The sequence below is a fragment of the Mustelus asterias genome, unplaced genomic scaffold (genome assembly GCF_964213995.1).
Source record: "Mustelus asterias unplaced genomic scaffold, sMusAst1.hap1.1 HAP1_SCAFFOLD_35, whole genome shotgun sequence".
NCBI classification, from domain to species: domain Eukaryota; kingdom Metazoa; phylum Chordata; class Chondrichthyes; order Carcharhiniformes; family Triakidae; genus Mustelus; species Mustelus asterias.
The window spans coordinates 4,967,869-4,986,736 of NW_027590117.1; the positions used below are offsets into that span (position 1 = coordinate 4,967,869).

Genomic DNA, 18,868 nt, shown 5'->3' on the forward strand with positions numbered 1-18,868 from the left:
GAGGAATGGAGGCATAGACTATTTTCTAAATGGGGAAATGCTGACGAAATCAGAAGCGCAAAGGGACTTGGGAGTCATTGTTCAAGATTCTCTTAAGGTTAACTGGCAGGGTCAGTTGGCAGTTCGGAAGGCAAATGCAATGTTAGCATTCATTGCGAGAGGGATACAATACAAGAGCAGTGATGTACTTCTGAGGCTGTACAAGGCTCCAGTCACACCCCATTTGCAGTATTGTGAGCAGCTTTGGGCCCCGTATCTAAGGAAGGATGTGCTGGCCTTGGAAAGGGCCCAGAGGAGGTTCACAAGAATGATCCCTGGAATGAAAAGCTTGTCATATGAGGACTCTGGGTCTGCACTCATTTGAGTTCACAAGGATGAGGGGGGACCTTGTTGAAACTTATAGGATACTGTGAGGCCTGGATAGAGTGGACATGGAGAGGTTATTTCCAAAATCAGGAAAAACTAGAACCAGAGGGCACAATCTCAGGCTAAAGGGATGATCCTTTAAAACAGAGATGTGGAGTAATTTCTTCAGCCAGAGACTGGTGAATCTGTGGAACTCTTTGTCGCAGAAGGCTGTGGAGGCCAAGTCATTGAGTGTTTTTAAGACAGAGATAGATAGACTTGATTAATAAGGGGACCAGGGATTATGGGGAAAAGGCAGGAGAATGGGAAAGAGAAAAATATCAGTCATGATTGGCGGACCAGACTCGATGGTTCGAGTGGCCTAATTCTGCTCTGATAACTTATGGTCTCACACGCTGTATCAGAGTGAGTAAATCCCACACACACACACACTGTATCAGAGAGTGAGTAAATCCCCCACACACACACTGTATCAGAGAGTGAGTAAATCCCACACACACACACACACTGTATCAGAGAGTGAGTAAATCCCCCACACACACACTGTATCAGAGAGTGAGTAGATCCCACACTCACACACTGTATCAGAGTGAGTAAATCCCACACTCTCACACTGTGTCAGAGAGTGAGTAAATCCCACACTCACGCTGTATCCGAGAGTGAGTAAATCCCACACTCACACTGTATCCGAGAGTGAGTAAATCCCACACTCACACTGTATCAGAGAGTGAGTAAATCCCACACTCACGCTGTATCCGAGAGTGAGTAAATCCCACATTCACACACTGCATCAGAGAGTGAGTAAATCCCACACTCACACTGTATCAGAGAGTGAGTAAATCCCACACACACAGTGTTAGAGAGTGAGTAAATCCCCCACACACACTGTATCAGAGAGTGAGTAAATCCCACACACACACAGTGTTAGAGAGTGAGTAAATCCCCCACACACACACTGTATCAGAGAGTGAGTAAATTCCACACACACACTGTGTTAGAGAGTGAGTAAATCCCACACTCACACACTTTACCAGAGATTCACAGTTCCTGAAGGAATCCCACACTCCCGCACAGTCCCTCTGTGGAGAACGGTCCCTCACACCCACAGTCAGGGGACATTTCCCGGTGGATCTTTACACACTGACAAACTGGCGCTGGAGATTCTTTGTAAAATGTATTTCCTGATTTAGTAAGGAGGCTTGTGATTGGCGGAAACACCTCAATCAGATTGGTCTGTTTTCATATTCACTCAAATGAATCCCTGATAAGTGACTGTAATAACTTTCAAAATGTCCAATCACAATCATTGCTTTCCCAATTCCTCATTAGCATAGTTCTGTGGGACTGTCTATTTAATCAGCGCTCGGAAGGGGTTTGCTTTATTTCTGCGTGAAATTGAAGATGGCTGATGAGAAGAAACCAACATCGAAACCAGCTCCCAAGAAGGGAGCGAAGAAAGTGATTAAGAAACCGGGAACAAAGGGCGGCAAGAAGCGACGAAAGTCGAGGAAGGAGAGTTACTCCATCTACATCTACAAAGTGATGAAGCAGGTTCACCCCGACACCGGCATCTCCTCCAAAGCCATGAGCATCATGAACTCGTTCGTGAACGATATTTTCGAGCGCATCGCGGGTGAGGCTTCCCGCCTGGCCCATTACAACAAGCGCAGCACCATCAGCTCCCGGGAGATCCAGACCGCCGTGCGCCTGCTGCTGCCCGGAGAACTGGCTAAGCACGCCGTGTCGGAAGGGACAAAGGCGGTGACCAAGTACACCAGCTCCAAGTAAAACTCCCCCATGGACTGAAAAACACCCCAAACACAACGGCTCTTTTAAGAGCCACCCACAATCTCTGAAAAAGCTGCGCCATCTTTTCCCTTATTGAGTGAATGAGAAATGTCTTTCTGGAGGGTAGAGATTTGTCCCTTTCCGGAATGCTGTGAATGGGAATTCATATCCACCCCTCACACACACTTTCACATTGAAGGGACAATCAAACTGAACTGAGAGCAGATTTTAAATCCCAGTCTGGTGATCGTCACGGACAATGGGCAGAAAAAATATCAGGAGGTAATTATTTAAATTTGATTATAACTATATTCAGAGTTTCACGACTCTGAATTAAATTATTATTTTTTTCTCGGGCGATCTGGGAGCCGCTCCCGGAACAGAGTAAAGGCGGGAATGAAGAGGTTATTCTCGGGCTGATCTGTTTATTCCGCAGCTTTCCCAGAGGACGGAATCACTGAGATTTCTGCACACACAGGACCTGAGTCCATTGCAGCGCTTTTCAGATCTGTCTCCCCCAGGCCCTCCTCCTTCTCCGGTGACAAAGCTGCCTTGTTCCACCGGCGGGATAGAGTCAGGGATTCTCTCCGCACTTCCCATTGTAACATTCTCGGCCGCTTTCAGGGGATAGGATCAGAAATCAGCCGTTTCCCTCTGTCCCTGTGAAGCCTGTGTGAAGGGGTTGGTTGGTGATATCTTTGGTTCTGCTTTTTTCACTGAGCTAAGATTTGCTCCGTTTTAAATTGCTGAACGGGGTCTGATTACTGCGGGTTATAGATAAGAGATTGAGAAATTCAAACTGTTCCTACAATAGCGCCAGGATTCTGTGAGGGAAAATACAATAAACAGATTATAAAGTGTGAGATTGAAATAGTTTCCTGAACATTCAGGCGTTCCGTTATTTTTTATTTTTTTCTGCACTGAAATTGGCGCGTTTTTCCAGTTTGAAAATGTGAACCAATCAAACCCTCCCATTTCTTCGACCTGTCACCCCGATTGGTTAGGAATGTGATTGAAATGTGAGTGACCAATCAGAGCTAGAGTCTGGCTGCAGCCTCACAAACCGCTCACAATGATTATTAATAGAGATTAAACTGACGGAATCTGGATTTGAGATATTAAATGTACTTTGTTTCCCAGACAAATATTTGACAGATCCAAAACAAACGTGATATTTCCTCCACACAAGTTACAGGGGAAATTGTCGCCAACTCCTTCTCACACACAGTCCGTACATTGTCACTGACAGCTCAGAGACACAGACAGCTGATCAATTCCACAGACCCAAACAGCAGGAGAGACAGATGATGTGCCTATTTGACAGCCAGTTCTCGTACCAGAATGGCCGAGTGGTTAAGGCTTAAGATCCAATGGCCATATGTCTGCGTGGGTTCGAACCCCACTCCTGGTAAATGAATTTTTAACACTACAGTCTGCACCCTCTCCTTTCCTTCTCCCCTCGACTCTATGAACGGTATGATTCGTCCGTTTTACGCAAGAAGCAATACCTTTCACTGTATACCAATACATCAAATCAAACTCAGTGCCATTGATAGGGGGATCCATAAATCCCAGTCCAAATTCTCACCTAATATTGGATCATCACTGTGTCAATCCCACAATAGAGCAGCCACAGCTCCAAATTCAATATCTGATCAAACTGACAAATGGTTTTCGGTTAAAAGTTACACAATGCACCTTAATAATGTACACTGAGATTCGAGTTAAATACCACCCACATCAGGGGTTTAAAAGTGGCCCATAGTTTGTATCCTCACAAATACATTCGATACAAAGCCTAATCTCAAATACATTCTCAGATTGAGATATTCTGAGAGCTCGTATAACCTGAGATACAAATTCAGATTCCAGTTGAAAACTCACCCAGATTATGAAACTTAAAGTTACAACATCAATTTGATTACTTTGAATTGAACTATAGCTTATTAACTAATCCTAACTCCCCACTCACACTGAGCCAGATGGACGATACTACATGAATTCCAGACTGAGTTTCCTTTTACATTCATGTCAAAATTCTTCCTCAGAATCAGGCTGAGTGTCACAGATCAAATCAGTGTGAACAACCTGAGTGAAGCTTGCATAGCAATCCAGTATCAGATTGAAGGATACATTATCTTTTACAATTGTGTTCAGAGTGACACAGATTTAATGTTGGGCCGAAATTCACATACATTGTTTGCTTCAAACCTACCACATCAGTGGCCTGTTGTTTTGCTGGAAATTTATATAGAATGAATCCAAACTTATAAATAGATTGAAGATTACATGATGAATCCCATGCTCACATTGAGTCATAGACTCTGACATACACACGATAATTCTCAAACATGTGCTCAGTGTTAGATGAATGAATCTCATGCTGCACACACAGCACCAGGGACTGAAAGTTACATCTGATTATCACACTTACATAGCAGTATCCCAGACACTGAGTACCAGTGACAGATTCAGAATGATCCCACACTCACACACATTATGACAGTCTGACCAATACACATGATTTGCACCCTTTAGAAACAGCAGCAGATATACTCAGATGCTGAATGAACCCCAAATCACGTATGGTACCAGAGAGAGAAACATAAATCCTACCCTAATATTCCATCTTTGTGGCAGATCAGAATGCCTGCCAAACTCATACAATTTCAGAAAATACTGAATACTGCACTCGTGTGGTACCAGAAAGATTCCTATTCAGAATTGTGTTTAAATTCATATACAATAGCGCTGACTGATGGTCACACACACAAACACACACACACTAACTGAAATGGAGTCTTTAAGCCAAAGGTAGATAGATTGTTGATAAGCAAAGAGGTAAAAGGTATTAAGGTTAGGCAGGAGTGTGGAGTCGATGTTCAAATCAGATCAGCCATGATGTTATAGAATGGAGGAGCAGACTCGAGTGGTCTATTCCTGCTCAGATTTTGAATGTTCACACATGCTATTCTTAAGAGATTCAGAATGAGTCCCAAATTCACTTGGAGTATCAGAAAGTAACTGATGCACAAAATCCCTTGCTCAACTACTGTTCCAAACACAGGTTCAAATAATGATGCAACATGCATCCTGCAGCAAAAAATGCAAGATACATATGGCATATGGTACAGATATATTGCAGTAAGAAGTTTAACAACACCAGGTTAAAGTCCAACAGGTTTATTTGGTAGCAAAAGCCACACAAGCTTTCGAGGCTCTGAGCCCCTTCTTCAGGTGAGTGGGAATTCTGTTCACAAACAGAACTTATAAGACACAGACTCAATTTACATGAATAATGGTTGGAATGCGAATACTTACAACTAATCCAGTCTTTAAGAAACAAAACAATGGGAGTGGAGAGAGCATCAAGACAGGCTAAAAAGATGTGTATTGTCTCCAGACAAGACAGCCAGTGAAACTCTGCAGGTCCACGCAACTGTGGGAGTTACAAATAGTGTGACATAAATTCTGATTCTAGGATCGCATGATAAAGACTCAGGAGGAAAAAAGCAGAAATATTTATGTGAAATAGTGTGACATAAACCCAATATCCCGGTTGAGGCCGTCCTTGTGTGTGCGGAACCTGGCTATCAGTTTCTGCTCCGCGACTCTGCGCTGTCGTGTGTCGCGAAGGCCGCCTTGGAGAACGCTTACCCGAATATCAGAGGCCGAATGCCCGTGACCGCTGAAGTGCTCCCCATATATTGCACCAGAGAATGACAGATACAGAATGAATCCAGCCACAATGAAGGAACAGCGATATATTCCCAAGTGAGAATGGTAAGTGACTTGGAGGGGAAGGTCCATTTAATGGTGTTTCCATGAGTCAACTGTTCTTGTCCTTCTCTAGACGGTAGTGCTCTTTGGTTTGAAAGATGCGACTGAAGGAACATTTGTGAGTTCCAGTAGCTCATCTTGGAGGTAGTAAGTACTGCTGCCACTGTGTGTCAGTGGTCAAGGGCATGTGTGTTTACAGATGGGATGTCAATCATGAGGGATGCTTTGTCCGGGATGGTGTCAAACCTCTTGAGTGTTGCTGGTGCTGCATTAACCCAGGCAAGTGGAGATTAATCCATCATACTCCTGATTTGTGCCTGGTAGATGGTGAACAGTGTTTGGCAGTCAGGATCTTTGTTACTCACCATGGGATTCTGTGTCTCTGACCTGCCTTGTAGCCCTTGTATTACATTGCTTATCCAATTGAAGGTAATCACAAAGATATTGATATAATTTCATTTAAGGTCAAGGGACAATGGTTAGATTCTCTCTTGCTGGAAATGGTCTTTGTCTGGTACATGTGTGGTGTGATTGTTATTTGCCACATCTCAGCCCAAGCTTGGATACTGTCCAGTTCTTGCTGCATTTGGGAATGGGCTACTTCAGTAACTGAAGAGTCCTGAATGGTGCTAAACATTGCACAGTCATCAGCGAGCATCTCCAATTCTGACCTTATGGTGGAAGGGTCTGGGACAGTAACTTGACCAACTCGGGAAATGGTCTCCTGACGATGAAATGACTGACCACCACAACCATCTGGCTTTATGCTGGATGAAGTTCTAACCAGTGGAGAGGTTTCCATGATTCCCATCGACTTTGCTTTCGCTGAGGATCCTTGATGCTGAACTCGGTCAAATCCTGTTTTGATGTCAAGGGCAGTCACTCTCATCTCATCTCAGAGGATAGTTAGTCAGTGGAATTCCCTTCCCCAGACAACAGTTGAGATTGGATCATTGAATATGTTCTAGGCTAAATTAGACAGATTATACAAGGGAGTGAATGGTTGCTGCAAAAGTTCGAAAAGTCGAATTGCAGCCACAATTATTTTAGTTATGATCTTTTTCCTTGGTCCATTCATAGGATGTGTGCATCACTGGCCAGCATTTATTACCCATCAACGTATCGAGTCAACCACATTGCTGTCGCTCTGAAGTCACATGTAGGCCACACAAGGTAATTTCATCAGATTTCCTGCCCTAAAGCACATTAGTGAACTAGATGGATTTTTCCAACAATGGTTCCATCGCCATCACTAGATTCTTATTTTCAAATTACTTTTTATTGAAATCAAATTCTACCATTTGCTGTGGAGGGTTTCGAACCTGGGTGCCCAGAACATTAGCTGAGTTTCCAGATTAATAGTCTAGCGATGATACCACGAGACCATCGCCTCCCCTTCTTGAATGATGGTGCAGGACTGAGGGGCTGAATGGCCTGACTCCTGCCCGTATTTCTAATATGATAGTAACCGTCATAATTGATTCCATTTTATTTTGATTTTTGGTTTTCATCTATATTTTCTCTTGATTTTGCTTTCAGCTGGCAGTTGTTCATCATTCTTCAATTCACACCTCCTTCAGACACATCTCTGTTTGCTGTTACTTGTTCCTTTCCCACTCCCTTTTGCCTTGCAGCACCAATTATTTTATTACTTAATCACTCCTGCCCTCCACCTTGCTTTGGAAAGCACAAGACAAAAGGTTCCACGAATTTCAGTAATGAGGCAGGAGCAGGATTAATTAATAATCTGACAGTAAATAAACATCAAACACTGAGTGACCACAATATGTTAGAGGCAGACATTCAGTGCGTGGAGAAAGGAGACACGCAGGTCACAGTTTTGACCTGAAGTAAGGCCGAGAAGGGTGAAATATGTTGTAAACTGAACACGTTAAAATCCGTCCAGCTATGAAGAGGCGAATCAAGGGAACAATCAGAGAGACTGAAAAAAGTATTTCATACAATGTGTATGCAATGTGCAAACCTGAAGAAAGGAAACTTCACTTTCTCAGTTTATGGTGATTTTGGGAACTGAATTTCATGTTTTAAACCAGTAATTAAGAAAAAAATAGTGATTTCTGTCCAAATAAGGATTAACTCTGTTTTTAACGTGATGCTGTGTCCGCTGTGCTGATATTCTTGTCCTTCTCAATAGTACATGTCACAGGGAGGACGCTGCTGCCCATATAAGCATGGTGGCTTACTGCAGGGTGCCCTGTAGATCAGAAATAGTGCAGCTAATATGTCTAAACTTCACTAGATTGTTTTCATTGAAGAAAATAGCTTTTTTTCTATTCGGACAATCATAGAGTGATGGTGAATAATTCAAGATCATTCGGATCATCACGCCTGTGTCAGCTGTTTGGGAGAAACGGGCTGAAAGGGAAAAACCTTGGCTTGTATATCTTTGCAACATTTACAGCTTGTGTCCGTGTGTGAGTAAATGGCATTTCAGCGATCTGTTGCTCATTCAAATGTTAACTAGGAGCGAGAAGCGGAAGAAAATTACAGCATCCTGGGCGGAAATGTCAAATCATTTTGAAGGAGCCGCTGAGGAATTATTTTTGCTGTTGCTCAAAACGTAATAGCAGCGTCTGCAAAGTTTCCCCAATGTACCATGCCTCGGGACATGTCCCAAGGCATGGTACATTGGGGAAACTATGCAGACGCTGCGACAACGGATGAATGAACACCGCTCGACAATCACCAGGCAAGACTGTTCTCTTCCTGTTGGGGAGCACTTCAGCGGTCACGGACATTCGGCCTCTGATATTCGGGTAAGCGTTCTCCAAGGCGGCCTTCGCGACACACGACAGCGCAGAGTCGCTGAGCAGAAACTGATAGCCAAGTTCCGCACACACGCGGACGGCCTCAACCGGGATATTGGGTTCATGTCACACTATTTGTAACTCCCACAGTTGCCTGGACCTGCAGAGTTTCACTGGCTGTCTTGTCTGGAGACAATACACATCTTTTTAGCCTGTCTTGATGCTCTCTCCACTCCCATTGTTTTGTTTCTTAAAGACTTGATTAGTTGTAAGTATTCGCATTCCAACCATTATTCATGTAAATTGAGTCTGTGTCTTTATAAACTCTGTTTGTGAACAGAATTCCCACTCACCTGAAGAAGGGGCTTAGAGCTTCGAAAGCTTGTGTGGCTTTTGCTACAAAATAAACCTGTTGGACTTTAACCTGGTGTTGTAAAACTTCTTAATATATTAATGACACACACCTTGGTGTACAGGACACAAGCTCAACATTTCCACATGCCACCAAACTTGGAGGCATTGGCAACTGTGAGGAGGAAAGTGGGAAACTTCAAAAGGACACAGGCAGCTTGGTGGAATGGGAGACAAGTGGCAGTGAGGAAAGTTCCAGCACCGATTGTCCTGCAGCTGCCCCTGGGGAGCATACCCACGCTCAGTGCCTGGGCAAGTCAGTGTGTTGGATAGAGCGCTTTCTGGGTGCAGATAATTATTTTTATTCATTCATGTAATGTGTGCGTCACTGACTTGGCCAGCATTCATTGCACTAATTACCTTTGAACTGAGTGGCTTGTTAGGCCATTTCAGAGGGCATTTAAGAGTCAAACACATTGCTGTGTGGTTGGAGTCACATGTAGGCCAGAAGAGGTCATGTGGGCAGATTTGCTTGCCGAAAGGGACATAGAACATAGAACATAGAACATTACAGCGCAGAACAGGCCCTTCGGCCCACGATGTTGCACCGACCAGTTAAAAAAAAAACTGTGACCCTCCAACCTAAACCAATTTCTTTTCGTCCATGAACCTATCTACGGATCTCTTAAACGCCCCCAAACTAGGCGCATTTACTACTGATGCTGGCAGGGCATTCCAATCCCTCACCACCCTCTGGGTAAAGAACCTACCCCTGACATCGGTTCTATAACTACCCCCCCTCAATTTAAAGCCATGCCCCCTCGTGCTGGATTTCTCCATCAGAGGAAAAAGGCTATCACTATCCACCCTATCTAAACCTCTAATCATCTTATATGTTTCAATAAGATCCCCTCTTAGCCGCCGCCTTTCCAGCGAAAACAATCCCAAATCCCTCAGCCTCTCCTCATAGGATCTCCCCTCCATACCAGGCAACATCCTGGTAAACCTCCTCTGCACCCTCTCCAAAGCCTCCACATCCTTCCTGTAATGTGGGGACCAGAACTGCACACAGTACTCCAAGTGCGGCCGCACCAGAGTTGTGTACAGTTGCAACATAACGCTACGACTCCTAAATTCAATCCCCCTACCAATAAACGCCAAGACACCATATGCCTTCTTAACAACCTTATCTACTTGATTCCCAACTTTCAGGGATCTATGCACACATACACCTAGATCCCTCTGCTCCTCCACACTATTCAAAGTCCTCCCGTTAGCCCTATACTCAACACATCTGTTATTCCTACCAAAGTGAATTACCTCACACTTCTCCGCATTAAACTCCATCCGCCACCTCTCGGCCCAACTTTGCAACCTGTCAGTGAATCCAGTGAGTTTTTACGACATGGCCATCATTAGACCTTTATTTCCAGTTGTTTATTGAGCTCAAATGTCACTCTGTTGTGGTGATATTCAGGTCCCATTGCATTACTCTGGATCATGGTCCAGTGACAATACCACAACACCATTAATTCCTCATGTGGGAATTAATGGCTGCTGCCATTCACAGACATCAGTACGTGTTTTAATGCAAGCCAATTGTCAGAGAGCTGAAACATGAACTCTGTTTCTCTCTGACCTGCCTGACCTGTTGAGTCATTCCAGAATTTTCACTTTGTTTCAGATGTTCAGTATCCACATGATTTTACCGGTGAAATATTGCAGCTGTTCAGAAAACTGAGGCCTGAAATAGACAAATGAAGACCCCTTTGGAATTAGGGTGGATGTTCTGTGAAGGTACGTTCTTGTTGGCTGGCTTTGAACTGGAGTGTTGATGGAGGAAAAGCTGATGGCTTTAAACCTGAGTACATTTGAGACCAGTCGAGCCCAAACATTTCTCATCAAAGTTTCCTGTACAGGAACAGAGACTGGCAGAGACATTGCAGTCTCATATAGAATAAATAATCGACAGCAAATTAGTTCTGCACTCATATGCAGTATCAAGCTTGAGTTAATTTCACACTGAAATACTGGAACAGAGCCTAACAGAGAGTTAGTCCCACATTGACATCAAATTCGGTAAGAGCATGATTAATGTGATTATGGCCTCAACTCCATTTAATTGCCTGCCCCATAACCCTTGTCTCTCCTGTAGATCAAAACTCTTTCTAACTTAGGATGGAATCTGTTAAATTCCACAAATTAAGGACATTTTGAGGGGAGAAATTTCTTCTCATCTCCATCTAGAGTGGGGCATACTTTATTTTTAACTATGTCCTCTAGTTTTAATTTTGCCCACAAATGAAAACATTCCTCTCGATATCTACCCTGTCCAATTCCCTCAGATCCTTCAATGTTTCAATCTGATCATCTCTCATTCTTCTCAACTTCTATGAGATCGGCTCAACTTGATTGAACTTTCCTCATAGGATAACTCCTTCATCTCAGCAATCAGCCGAGTGAATCTTCACTGCCTCCAATACAAGTATTTCCCTCTTTAAATCAGAGAAAACCTTTAAACTCAGCAATATCATGTATTTGTAGCAACATTTCCCTACTTTGATACGCCACATATGTACTTATAATTAGAGTTATTTCCTCCTTTTCTGGATCAATCTGCTGTATCTTCCCCTCTACTTAAATAATGTTCTGCCTTCCCATCCTTCCCACTGAAGTGGAAAGCCTCACATTTTCCCACATTGTATCCTACCTGACAAATTTGTGTCCATTCACTTAACCTCGCTATATCTCCTTCCAGACTCTTTGTGTCCTCCTCACAACCTACTTCCCCACCTATTTATGTATTGTCTGAAAATTTTGTGATGGTCTGTCCCTTCATCTGGGCCATTAATATAGATTGTAAATAGCTGAGAACCCAGCACTGATCCATGTGGCTCTCTGCAAGCAGCAGTTTGCTAAGCTGACAGTGACCCACTTCCATGCAGTAACAGAGACTGACAGACAGTGAGATAATTTCACACATTATTATTGATAGATAGGGAGTGAATTACACATTCAGATGCAGTAACAGAGATTGACACAATGGTAATTCCAAACAAAAACACAGTGATGGTGATTAAAGGATAGAGAATTAATTTCACACTAAAAAACAGTAACACAGCCAGAGTTAATTACACATTCAATTCTACTGAGCAAGAGTTAATGCTACATTCATACACAATAACCAAGACTGACAGTTAATTCCACTCTCACATGCTATAACAGCGATGAACAGAGAGTTAATGTCCCACTCACATTCAGTAATAGTGAATAACAAATACAGATTTAATTCCATCCTCGCATTCACTAATATAGATGAACTGATGTAATTCCATACTGAAACACATGAACAGAGAATGGCTGACAGCGTTAATTCCACACTCACACACAGTAATAGATTGAGAGAGTTAATTCCACACTCTCTCACAGTAATAGATTGAGAAAATGTTAATTCCACACTCATGCACAGTAATAGATTGAGAGAGAGTTAATTCCACATTCAGACACACTAATCGATTGAGAGAGAGTTAATTCCACACCCACACACAGCATTAGATTGAGAGTTATTTCATGTTCCCACACAGTAATAGATTCAGAAAGAGTTAATTCCACACTGACACTGAAATAGATTGAGAGAGAGCTAATTCCACACTCTCTCACTGTAATAGATTGAGAGAGAGTCAATTCCACATTCACACACAGGAATAGATTGAGAGTTAATTCCATGCTCTCACACAGCAACAGATTGAGAGGGAGTTAATTCCACACGTACACACAGTAATAGATTGTGAGAGAGTTAATTCCACACTGACACAGGAATAGATTGAGAGTGAGTTAGTTCAACGCTCACATACAGTAATAGATTGAGAGAGAGTTAATTCCACACTTTCACACAGTAATAAATTGAGAGAGTTAATTCCACACTCGAACACAAAAATAGATTGAGAGAGTTAATTGCACACAGACACAGTAATAGATAGACAGAGAGAGTTAATTCCACGCTGACACTGTAATAGATTGAGGGAGACTTAACTCCACACACATAGTAATAGATTGAGAGTTAATTCCACACTGGCACACAGTAATAGATTGGAGAGAGAGTTAATATAGGGCTAAAAGGGGTCACAAAAAATCATTGCCCGGCAGGATTAACGAAAATACCAAGGCTTTTTATACATATATAAAGAGCAAGAGGATAGCCAGGGAGAGGGTTGGCCCAATCAAGGACAAAGGAGGAAATCTATGCGTGGAGCCAGAGGAAATGGGTGAGGTATTCAATGAGTTCATTGTGTCAGTATTCACCATAGACAAGGACTTGGTGGGTAATGAATCTGGGAAAGGGTGTGTTGATAGTTTGAGTCATGTTGAGATCAAGTGTTGGGGTTCTTGAGGAATATTAAGGTCGACAATTCCCCAGGGCCTGATGGGATATACCCCAAAATACTGGGAGAGGCAAGGGAGGAAATTGCTGGGGCCTTGAGAGAAATGTTTGTATCCTCACTGGCTGCAGGATTTACTGCCACTTGGAAATTAGTGGATGTATTTGCGAGAGGCAGTATGGTTTTGTGAAGGGCTGGTCATGTCTCACTAACTTGATCGAGTTTTTTGAGGAAGTGACGAAGATGGTTGATGAGGGTAGGGCAGTGGATGTTGTCTACAAGGACTTCAGTAAGGCCTTTGACAAGGTCCCTCATGGCAGAATGGTGCAGAAGGTGAAGTCGCATGGGATCAGAGGTGAGCTGGCTACATGGATACAGAACTGGCTTGGTCTTAGAAGACAGAGGGTAGCAGTGGAAGGGTGCGATTCTGAATGGAGGACTGTGACATTTGGCGTTCCTCAGGGATCAGTGCTGGGACCTTTGCTGTTCATAATATATATAACTGATTTGGAGGAAAATGCAACTGGTTTGATTTGTTAGTTTGCGAACAACACAAAGGTTGGTGGATTTGCAGATAGCGATGAGCACCATCAGAGGATACAGCAGGATATAGGTAGGTTGGGGGCTTGGACGGAGAGATGGCAGATGGAGTTTAATCTGGACAAATGTGAATTAATGCATTTTGGATGGTCTAATACAGATAGGAAATATACAGTCAATGGCAGAACCCTTAGGAGTATTGATAGGCAAAGGGATCTGGGTGAACAGGTACACAGGTCACTGAAAGTGGCAATGCAGGTGGAGAAGGTAGTCAAGAAGGCATACGGCATGCTTGCCTTCGTCGGCGGGGGATTGAGTTTAAAAATTGGCAAGTCATGTTGCAGCTTTATAGAATCTTAGTTAGGCTGCATTTGGAATATAGTGTTCAATTCTGGTCGCCACACTACCAGAAGGATGTGGAGACTTTGGTGAGGGTACAGCAAAGACTTACCAGGATGTTGGCTGGTATGGAGGATATTAGCTGTGAGGAGAGGTTGGAGAAAATTGGTTTGTTCTCTCTGGAACGACAGAGGTTGAGCGGTGACCTGATGGAAGGCTACAAGATTATGAGGGGCATGGACAGAGTGGATAGTCAGAAGCTTTTTCCAATGGTGGAAGAGTCAATTACTGGGGGGCATCGGTTTAAGGTGCGAGGGGCAAGGTTTAAAGGAGATGTATGAGGCAAGTTTTTTACACAGAGGGTGGTGGGTGCCTGGAACTCACTGCCGGGGAAGGTGGTTGAAGCAGATACAATAGTGAGTTTTAAGGGGCGTCTGGACAAATACATGAATAGGATGGGAATAGCAGAATATGGTCCCTGGAAGGGTCGGGGTTTTAGTTCAGTTGGGCAGCAAGGTTGGTGCAGGGCCGAAGGGCATGTTCCTGTGCTGTAATTTTCTTTGTTCTTTGTTCTTAATTCCACACAGCCACACAGCAATAGATTGGGAGGGAGTTAATTCCACACTGACACAGCAATAGATTGAGAGAGAGTTAATTCCACATTCATGCACAGTAATAGATTGGGCGTTAATTCCAAGCTCTCTCTCAGTAATAGATTGAGAGAGAATTAATTCCACACTGACACACAGCAATAGATTGCGAGTTAATTCCACGCTCACACACAGTAATAAATTGAGAGAGAGTTAATCCCACACACGATACTAGAATGAGAGCTAGTCAATTCCACACTCTCACACAGTCATAGATTGAGACAGAGTTAATTCCACACTGACACTGTAATAGATTGGGAGAGAGTTAATTCCACATTCGCACACAGGAATAGATGCAGAGTTAATTCCACACTGACACACAATAATAGATTGAGACAGAGTTAATTCCACGCTCACACACAATAATAGATTGAGAGAGAGTTAATTCCACATTGACACACTGTAATAGATCGAGGGAGAGTTAATTCCACAGTAACGCACAGTAATAGATCAGAGAGAGTTATTTCCACACTCTCACACAGATTAATAGGTTGAGAATGCGTTAGAATCATAGAATATGATGTTAATTCCATACTGACACACATTAATAGATTGCGAGAGAGTTAGTTGCACTGTCACACCGTAATAGATTGAGACAGTTAATTCCACACTGACACACAGCAATAGATTGAGAGAGAGTTAATTCCACATGGACACACACAAATAGATTGAGAGAGAGATAATTGCACATTCCCACACAGTAATAGATTGAGAGAGATAATTCCACACTCTCACACTGTAATATATTGAGAGAGAGTCAATTCCACATTCACACACAGTAATAGATTGGGAGTTAATTCCACGCTCACACATAGTAATTGATTGAGAGAGTTTTAACGACACACTGACACTCACTAATGGATTGAGAGAGAGTTAACTCCTCACTAACACAGTGCAATGAACTCTCTCTCAATCCATTACTGTGTGTTAGTGAGGAATTAACTCTCAATGTATTGCTGTGTATCAGTGTGGAATTAACCCTCTGTCGATCTATTACTGTGTGTCAGTGTCCAATTAACTGTCTCAATCTATTACGGTGTGACAGTGCAATGAACTCTCTCTCAATCCATTACTGTGTCACACCATAATAGATTGAGACAGTTAATTGGACACTGACACACAGTAATAGATTGAGAGAGGGTTAATTCCACACTGACACACAGCAATACATTGAGAGTTAATTCCACACTGACACACAGTAATAGATTGAGAGAGAGCTAATTCCACACTCTCTCACTAATATATTGAGAGTCAATTCCACATTCACACACAGGAATAGATTGAGAGTTAATTCCATGCTCTCACACAGCAACAGATTGAGAGAGAGTTAATTCCACACGTACACACAGTAATAGATTGTGAGAGAGTTAATTCCACACTGACACAGGAATAAATTGAGAGTGAGTTAATTCAACGCTCACACACAGTAATAGATTGAGAGAGAGTTAATTCCACACTTTCACACAGTAATAGATTGAGAGGGAGTTAATTCCACACACGAACACAAAAATAGATTGAGAGTTAATTGCACATGGACACAGTAATAGATAGACAGAGAGAGTTAATTCCACGCTGACACTTTAACAGATTGAGAGAGAGTTATTTCCGCACTCTCACACGGTAATAGATTGAGTGAGAGTTAATTCCACAGTCAGACAGTAATAGATTGAGTTAATTCCACACACACAGAGTATTTGATTGAAAGAGAGATAATTCCACACTCGCGCACAGTAATTGAGAGAAGGTTAATTCTACACTCACACGCAATGATAGATTGAGAGGGAGTTAATTCCACATTCAAACACAGTAATAGATTCAGAGAGAGTTAATTCAATACTGGCACACAGTAAAAGATTGAGGGAGAGTTAATTCCCCGCTCGGACACAGTAATAGATTGAGATATAATTCCACACTGACACACGGTAATTGATTGAGAGAGAGTCAATTCCACATTCACACAATGTAATAGATTGAGAGTTAATTCCACAGTGACATTGAGTAATAGATTGAGAGACAGTTAATTCCACATTCATACAAGTAATAGATTGAGGGACCGTTAATTCCGCACTCTCACACAATTTTAAGATTGAGAGTTACTTCCACACTCTCACACAATGATCGATTGAGAATTAATTCCACACACTCTCACAGTAATAGATTGAGAGTTAATTCAACACTGACACACACGAATAGATTGAGACAGGGTTAATTCCGCACCCACACACAATGATCGATTGAGAGAGAGTTAATTCTACACTCTCACTATGAAGCTCAGTTAATCAACACATACATTTTCAACTGGGCCATTGTCACATTGTCTAATTTGGTAAAGCCAGAAGTACAGTACTTATTTACTATCTCTGCCATACCCTCTGCTGCAGTGAGCAGTTTACCCTGCTTGGCCCTTATGAACCCCACTCTATCCTTCACTAATCCTTTACATTTAATATGTTTGAAGAAGATGTTATGATTTGTATTAGCGCAGCCTGCTAACATTCCCTCATGCTTCCTCTTCATTATTCCAGCCTTAGCCCCTCTCCTGCATTTTGAGCTGTTTTTCCTGATTTCTATTGCTATTATTATTGCAGCATGCATCATATGCCTCTTTTTTCTTCCTTATTTTCTCGTCAATAACCTCAGACATCCAGGATACCCCAGCTTTGGACACCGCATATGTGTGTCTGGTGGCTATGTACCTGGCTGGCATCCCATTCAACTCAACTTTGAAAGTCTCCCATTTGTCAACCACTGTTTTATCCTCGCAATTTGCCTCATTTGCCACATTTTGCCCTCACTTAATCTATCTGTTTCCTTTTGAAGCCTCCTTACGTATACTTCACAATTAATTTCTTATCTATCTTTATGCTGTCAGCAAATTTAGCAATGGCACCTTCAGTCCCTTCATCCAAGCAATTTTTATAAATTGTAACAATTTGTAGCCCCAGCATGAATACACCACTCATCAGATCCTGCCACCCAGAAAAGGAACCATTTGTGCTAACTCTTTTTGACCTGTTAGCTAGCCAACCATCAATCCATGCCAAAATGATACGCCCAAAACCATGAATGTTTATTTTACACAATAACCTTTAATCTGGCACTTTGGCAAATGTCTTCTGGAAATGTAAGAACAGGACATCCACCGGTTCCCCATTCACAGCACATGGGCCTATTTCAAAAAACTCCAATAATTTAGTTAAACATGATTTCCCTTTCAGAAAACCATATTGACTCTGCCTGATTGCCTTGTATTTTTTCCAAGTTGTAATATCTGTAATATCTTTCAGAACAGCTTCTAACATTTTCCCGATGACAGCTGTTCGGCTAACAGCCTGCAGTTTCCTGCTTTCTGTCTCCATCCCTTTTTGAATCAAGGTATTACATTTGTTATATTTCAACCTAATGGAACATTCTCCAAAGCCAGGGAATTTTGCAAAATTAAATCAAATGCATCAACTATCTCATTCACCACTTCTTTCATGTCCTTCACGAGAAGTCCATCCGGACCCAGGAATTTGTCAGCCTGTCGACCCGACAATTTGCTCAATACCACTTTCCCTGTGGATTGGAATTTTCCTGTGTTCCTCCCTCCCTTCCATTTGCTGGTTTCCAGCTATTTCTGGGATGTTACTTGTATCCTCTACAGTGAACACCAATGAAAAATACATTTGCCAATACCCTGTTTTCCATTATCAATCCCCCAGTTGCACTTTCTATAGAACCAGTGCTCACTCTGCTAACTCTTTCCTTGTTCAACTATCTACAGAATCTCTGACTATCCACCGTAACCCCGTAACTATCCCCGTAACCCCACATAGTTATCCCGCAAATCCATCTAAACTATGCATCCCGGGACACTAAGGGGCAATTGAGCACGGCCAATCCACCTAACCCGCACATCTTTTCA

At 42.5% G+C, this 18,868-nt stretch overlaps 1 pseudogene; it reads left to right on the forward strand.

Annotated features, from left to right (window-relative positions):
- The first annotated feature begins 1,767 nt into the window (after window positions 1-1,767).
- On the forward strand, window positions 1,768-2,154 carry LOC144482181 (histone H2B pseudogene; annotated as a pseudogene).
- Window positions 2,155-18,868: the final 16,714 nt, after the last annotated feature.